Raw genomic sequence first — 6,906 nt, forward strand, 5'->3', positions numbered from 1 at the left:
ATATCCTGCTCATTAGGAATGATGTAGGCTTACTGACTACAGTTAAGAATTGGCTGGCGACCCAATTCCAAATGAAAGAGTTAGGAAAGGCTAAGTTTGTTCTTAGTATTTAGATCTTTCGAGATTGAAAGAAAAAAATGCTAGCTTTGTCTCAAGTGTCATATATTGACAAGATATTTGTCAAGTATTCGATGTAGAACACCAAAAGGGGCATATTGTCTTTCAAGCACAAAGTTACTTTGTCTAAGGAATAGTGTCCTAAGACACCTCAAGAGGTTGAGGATATGAGACAGGTCCTCTATGCATCTACCATGGGCAGTTAGATGTATGCGATGTTATGTATTAGACCTGACATCATCTATGTAGTAAGGATAGTTAATAGATATCAATCTAATCCAGGATATGATCACTGGACAGTCGTTAAGAACATCCTTATGTATCTATCCTACTGGATACATAGACTTTAAAGATTTGATCCTTACGGGATACACAGACTTGTGTATGGTTCTAAGGATTTGATCCTTACGGGATACACAGACTCTGATTTTCAAACTAATAGGGAGTCTAGAAAATCCACATCAGGATCAGTGTTCACTCTTAATGGAGGGGTTATAGTATGGTGAAGCACCAAGCAGGGTTGCATCGCGGACTCCACCATGGAGGCTGATTATGTAGTGGCTTGTGAAGCTGCTAAGGAGGCTGTTTGGCTCACCTAACTAATCTGCAAGTTGTTCTAGACATGTCAAAGCCCATCACACTTTATTATGATAATAGTGGTATTGTGGCTAATTCCCGTGAGCCTAGGAGTCATAAACGTGGCAAACACATAAAGTGGAAGTATCATCACATTCGAGAGATTGTGCATCGTGGGGATGTGATTATCACGGAGATAGCTTCGGAGCACAACATTGCTGATCCATTTACAAAGACCCTCAAGGCTATAGTGTTTAAGGGTCACCTACAGAGTATGGGTCTATAGGACAGACCACAACTGGATTAGGGCAAGTGGGAGATCTTGTAATGGGCGTGTTATGCCCTAGTTTATTTTTTTGTGTACTTTTTTTTTATAATTATTATTAACTTGTATACCCCGCTAGCTTTAAGACAAGTGGAAGATTGTTGGGTTTGATGCTTTAAATCTCGTAGGTTCTATAGTTTGTAAACCTTGTATGAACAAACTTTTATGTGATTAATAATATATCATATTTTTATTCACTTTGTCTATAAAATATGTGATATTTTAGTTGCATTAACCACAAACCAATAAACTAACATCCAAGATTATCGTTATAACTTAAACATGTATGTGGAAGCATATAGATGGATCATGTTTAATTGATAACCTAAATGGTCTGTAGTATATGGATAAGGCTAGGTACCTTATCCTGGTGAGACTATGAGTATGGCCCACTTTGTAGGTGTTACAATTGTTGTAAAGTGCTATAAATGATCTAATCCTGATCATTCATGTATTAGACATGCGAGCAGGATATTCTATATAAAGGATTTTGTATAAGACCGGACCACAAAATGCTTAGTTTCATTATATAACGCCGTTCAGAATAGAGACTTTCATTTCACGTAGGATGACCACAGGTAACATGACTTTAATCATGAGTGAGTTGTAAACTTCTGTCTATGACGGCAGTCGTTTGATTTGTATGGGTGAGAGTGGTCAGATCGCCGACTCAACAAGCCTACCATTTTGGGGATTCGGTTGATTGGGGAATTGGGAACTCAGTTATACAAGATGGAATTCACTCTGTAACATACCGAGTTTTTTTTTAATTCAAATTCTATATTTTTGTAAAATGTGAGGACATTTTGTTAATTTAGAAATTTGATTGTTTAAAGGAAAATTTGGATTTCATGTCGCATTGATTTTATATTTAAGTTAATGTCGAAAATTTAATTTAAATTAGGGAAATTGGTTCAATTTTGAAATTGGATTTTAAGAGGAAAAGGAAAGAGTTTTAAATATATATATATATATATATATATATATTTTTATTTATTTGTGTATTGAAGGAAAGAATAAAATGAGATAGAATAAAATAAAATAAAATCTTAGATTTGCTCTAATAAAATAAAATAAAACTAAATAAAATAAATTTTCTTTTCTTTCTTCCTTCTGTTTGAAAGTTCTCCCTCTCTCATGATCTGCCTTAGCTGCCCCCACCCTTCGTCTCGTGTTCGTCCCCATTGTTGCCCAGCCGACACCGACCACCGTTCGTCGACCTCGAAGTGTCGCACGTCCACCTTCAACTGGTCGCACCACTGGATCCAACCCTCGCACTCCCACTTCAGCCGTTGCTATAGCCGCTTCAGCCATTGCCTTCAGCCGCTTCTAGTCGCTCGCCATCGATCGACTTTCTTCATTCAGCCGTTCTTCGTCGAGCCCTGTTGTTTGTCCACCGTCAATGATCGAGGCCTTCTGCGTGCGAACCCACCGACAACCGTCACTTCCAGACGTGCTAGATCGCACTTTCCTATAGCCAATCAGTCATTTTGGCACTTTTCTACATGCGTCGTAGTTCTGATCGACCCCAGCCTCGGATTTTGTCAGGTTCTTGGATTCTTTTTTTTTTTGTTAATGATTAGTTGTTGTGAGTGGAATTTATTTGTCAATCAGAGTTCTGTTTTGGGTGTTTTGGGTCGTTTTTGAATACCATTGTTATTTAATTAAGTTTTGGCCAAGAACTGATCTACCCATAAATTTGCAGGTTAGATTCCAGAATTTGGATTGGTTAGAGCCACTGTCCGGTGAGATTAAGACTTTATCGACAAGTTTTCGTTGGCTTTGTTTGCAAAGTTTGGGAGCGAGTTCAATTTAAGCTTCAACTTTTGGGAGTTGCTCCAAGATTATTCCATTCTAAGAAGAAGATTGTTAGTTTATTTGGGCTTAAGTTTAAGGCAAGTAATCTTACTACTGAAACTGCCTTTGTGCCGATAAATTTATGATTTATGTTAAAGATTGTAAGACTAGTTACAAGGATAATTTTGACTATTCTGAGATTTAATGGATTGCTTAGAAAAGATATATGAGCATGTGATAATATGTCTGAAGCATGTTAATGTATGAGCATGATTTGGAATTTTGTGAGATATATTAAAAGTACGATTGGGAATGACCCTAAATTATGAGTTAAGCTACACTACAACGGGAATGTCTTAAAGTTAGGTGAAAGTTGGAGCATTTCGTTGATGTGCTTATTTATGTGATTTATTATGAAAGTGTATAAGCTATATGATGTATTATGGAATTTCAAATGTTTGATTGTTTACATGAGTTAGTGCTTGAAAATGATGTACTAGAGTGGATCCATTAGTACTAGATTAATTACGTATGTTGAGGATAATTAACATGACCTTGATCAAGAGATTTTAGAGGATTCATGATTATGTGAATGTTATATATAATATGAAATTAGATGCAATCTCTTTTCCTTTCCAGACTATGTGACTGCATGAAAGTGATGCACCTCCAAGGGCGCTAGTACATGAAAGAGATGTACTAGGGCTGGTGTGTATGAAGTGATACATACCTAGAGGTTACTGGGGTGTATGTAAGAGGTGCACGCTCAGTGGATTATGTGTATATGAAAGAGGTATATACATAACCATGTGAATGAAAGAGGTACCCATCCCTATATTTATAGAGATAATTTGGGGTGTATGAAAGAGGTATATACTCAGTGGGTTATGTGTATACGAAAGAGGTGTATACATAACCAAGTGTATGAAAGGAGTACATACTCAGTGGGTTAGGTGTATACATAACTAGGTGTACGGAAGAGGTACATACTCAGTGGGTTAGGTGTATACGTAAGAGGTGTATACATAACCAGGTGTACGAAAGAGGTACACAAATAATAATAAAGAATGGAACCTTGATTCTATATCAACTTTTTCTGTATCATAGGAATCGAAATAATAACTCTTCTTATGATTCTTGTTTTTTCGATTTTATTTGTTTCAAAACCATTTTGTGTTTTCAAATCAAATAAATAATTTTATCTACGATTCATTGGAACAAAAAAAGCCCGGCTAGGTACTGACCAGGCCAGGCCGTGGAACTAAAAAGAAAAGGACTTTTCGGATGAAATAAAAGAAGTACTTTTTTATTTCTTTATTTTGATTTATTTGGGTTATGTGTATATGAAAGATGTGTATACGTAACCACGTGTACGAAAGAGGTACACATTAAGTGGATTATGTGTATATGGAAGAGTTGTATGCATAATCATGCATACATAAAAGATTGTGTTTTCTTCGGGATTCACCAGAGGTTGTGGGTCGTACGGGTCTTACTAGAGGTAGTGGGCATACTTAACTACAGTAGGATAGAAATAAGTTTTTCATTTATGTATGTGTCCCATGAGAACTAGAGCAGTTTATATGTTCCACTAAAGGTAGGCATTGAGAGGATCTAGCCTGATCCCAGTAGTGGAGTTACTTACTGAGTATTTTTATACTCACTCTTTCTCATGTTTATGTTTCAGGCCAGAGTAGGGATGCTCTGGCGAATGACAAGTGGAATCCGTGAACGAGCCACTGGGACTAGTTTTATGCTTCCGCTCATGATGTTTAGATTTCTTTCATGTTTTTCCACTTTCAATCTTCATGTTTGAAACTTATTGATTAGTATTCGTTTCCACTTTTACAGTTTTCTAGACTCATTAAATTTCTAATTATGATTTATGGGAAACTTGGTATTTGACTTTTATTTAGTTTTAATAAAAATATTTTATTTGACTTTATTTATTTAGCATTTATTTCGCTATGGAAATGTATCATTTTAAATTCTATGCATGCATGTGTATAGTAACGTCCTAGCTCGAGCCTTAGGGAGTCGGGTCGTTACAAACTCCTTCGCCAAAACAGAGGTAAGTAGATAAATTACTCCCTTAATGGCTGATTCCGGGTCTTGAGAAATGTAGCGCCACACCCTCTCCTGGCCCGAGAGGGGTTTAGTCATATTGGGACTACCATCTATTGTTCATTAGAGGAATCAGCGGTACTTAAGGAGTTAAATGTAACTACAGGGGCAAAAAGGTAATTTGGTCCAACTGTACTTACAAGCAATTTCTGAAGGGTTATTGTACTATTGGTTGGTTATATCCAAGGGATACAGAAATATACATGTAATGTGAAGAATGCAACTGTTGGTCTTAAGTAAAGTATCCGACAGTTAACAGATGGTGAATAATGTAATTAAAGAGTTTAATTAATTATTCACATACCGTTGGAGCTTCAAGCTACAGGTTCATAAGGTCTTAGTTTTTGGGTTAATTTGAAATATTCAAATTAATAAGAGGAAATTCAATTATATATGATAAAATTAAATAGATTCAATTATATATGATATAATTATTATAATGTATTTGATACATTATAGTTTAGTTAGAGGAAATAAATATATTTTCTATGAATGTAATTCATAGGTGTTAAATTTTATATTAAATTCCATAAAATAAAGAAAAAGAACTATAGTTTATATTGTATATGATACAATATCAAAACTATAGGTTATAAATATAATATAATAAGTTGGTTATCATATTTATTTATATTATTTTATTATTTTAAATAATAAATCATATTTTCTCTAAAAAGATATTATGTATAGCAAGGTCTTATTTAAGTGCATTTGTAGCAGCAGTTTCATAACCAGTGATAAAAGTAGTGTGAATAAGTCAATTGCAAGCCTCTATAAAGTGTTTAAATCAAAATGCAAACCACTAGTATATCCTCATCTAGAGTAGTACGTTTTTGTTATTTAACAACCACAAAGAAACCCTTTTGTTTGTTTATAGCAAAAATATTTCAATCTATAGCAACACTTTGTGTGTAGTTAGAAAAGCAACAAAAAGCTTCCCATTGCACAAATATTGACATCCTCAATAGCAATTCAAGCATTTGATTTTAACAATTTAATTTCCTAAGATCTATGTCTAGGGTCATTATTATTGCATACATGCAATTTCAATACAAAACCTTGTTGACCATTTAAAACTTAAAATAAAAATTCTCTAAATAAATAAAACATTACAAAGACCATTTTATAAAAAAGCCAAATAAACTTTAAGTTTGGATCTTAAAACTTTAATTTAAAAAGAAACATTTAAATTTAAGGCTATTAAACTCAATTGTTCTCATTACACAATGTTCAAAACATTTTTGAAAACATGATACTTAAGCAAAAGCACTGGTCTGATGGCACCATCAATAGATCTCTTTGTCAAACATTTGTTACATTCCTTCTTTTATCTGAAAAAACATTTAAAGAAAATGATGAGTACTTAAAATCTTTGTTAAGTAATTCGACTACTGAGATCAAACTATGTAATCATATCCAATCATGAGTTTAAAGATCATTAAAAATTAGTCGAACCCAAAAGTTGACCAATACGACCACAACTATATGCCATTTCAAAGCTAATCGTGTCATGTGTCATTCCAAGCTAATTATATCATGTGTATTTCCTTCTTCTTCTTTTTTTTTTTTTTTTTTTTTTGTTATAGTGTATATATACTGTTTTTGAAAGAGGAGGTTTTTTCCTTTTGGACAAATAAAATTCAAATAGTTAATATGAACCAACAAAATAAATAACAAAAGAATGGATGAAGGAAAACAAAGAAGGGGATCAAGAGGATACCAAAGGAGAGAGGGTGGAAAAAAGAAAGGAAAATAGAGAACTATTAAGGTGGTTTCAAATAAAAGAAAATGAGTCAACTTATTAACAAATACAGAAAAATGTCACTGTCTATCAACGATAGATCGCGATAGATTATTGCAGTCTATCACTCAGTGATAGAAGTCTATTATGATCTATGTTGATAGGCAGTGATATTTTGCTATACTTAAAAATATTTTCAGCAGTTCACAATTTAAAACAATTACCT

The sequence above is a fragment of the Benincasa hispida genome, chromosome 11, assembly GCF_009727055.1.
Source record: "Benincasa hispida cultivar B227 chromosome 11, ASM972705v1, whole genome shotgun sequence".
NCBI classification, from domain to species: Eukaryota; Viridiplantae; Streptophyta; class Magnoliopsida; order Cucurbitales; family Cucurbitaceae; genus Benincasa; species Benincasa hispida.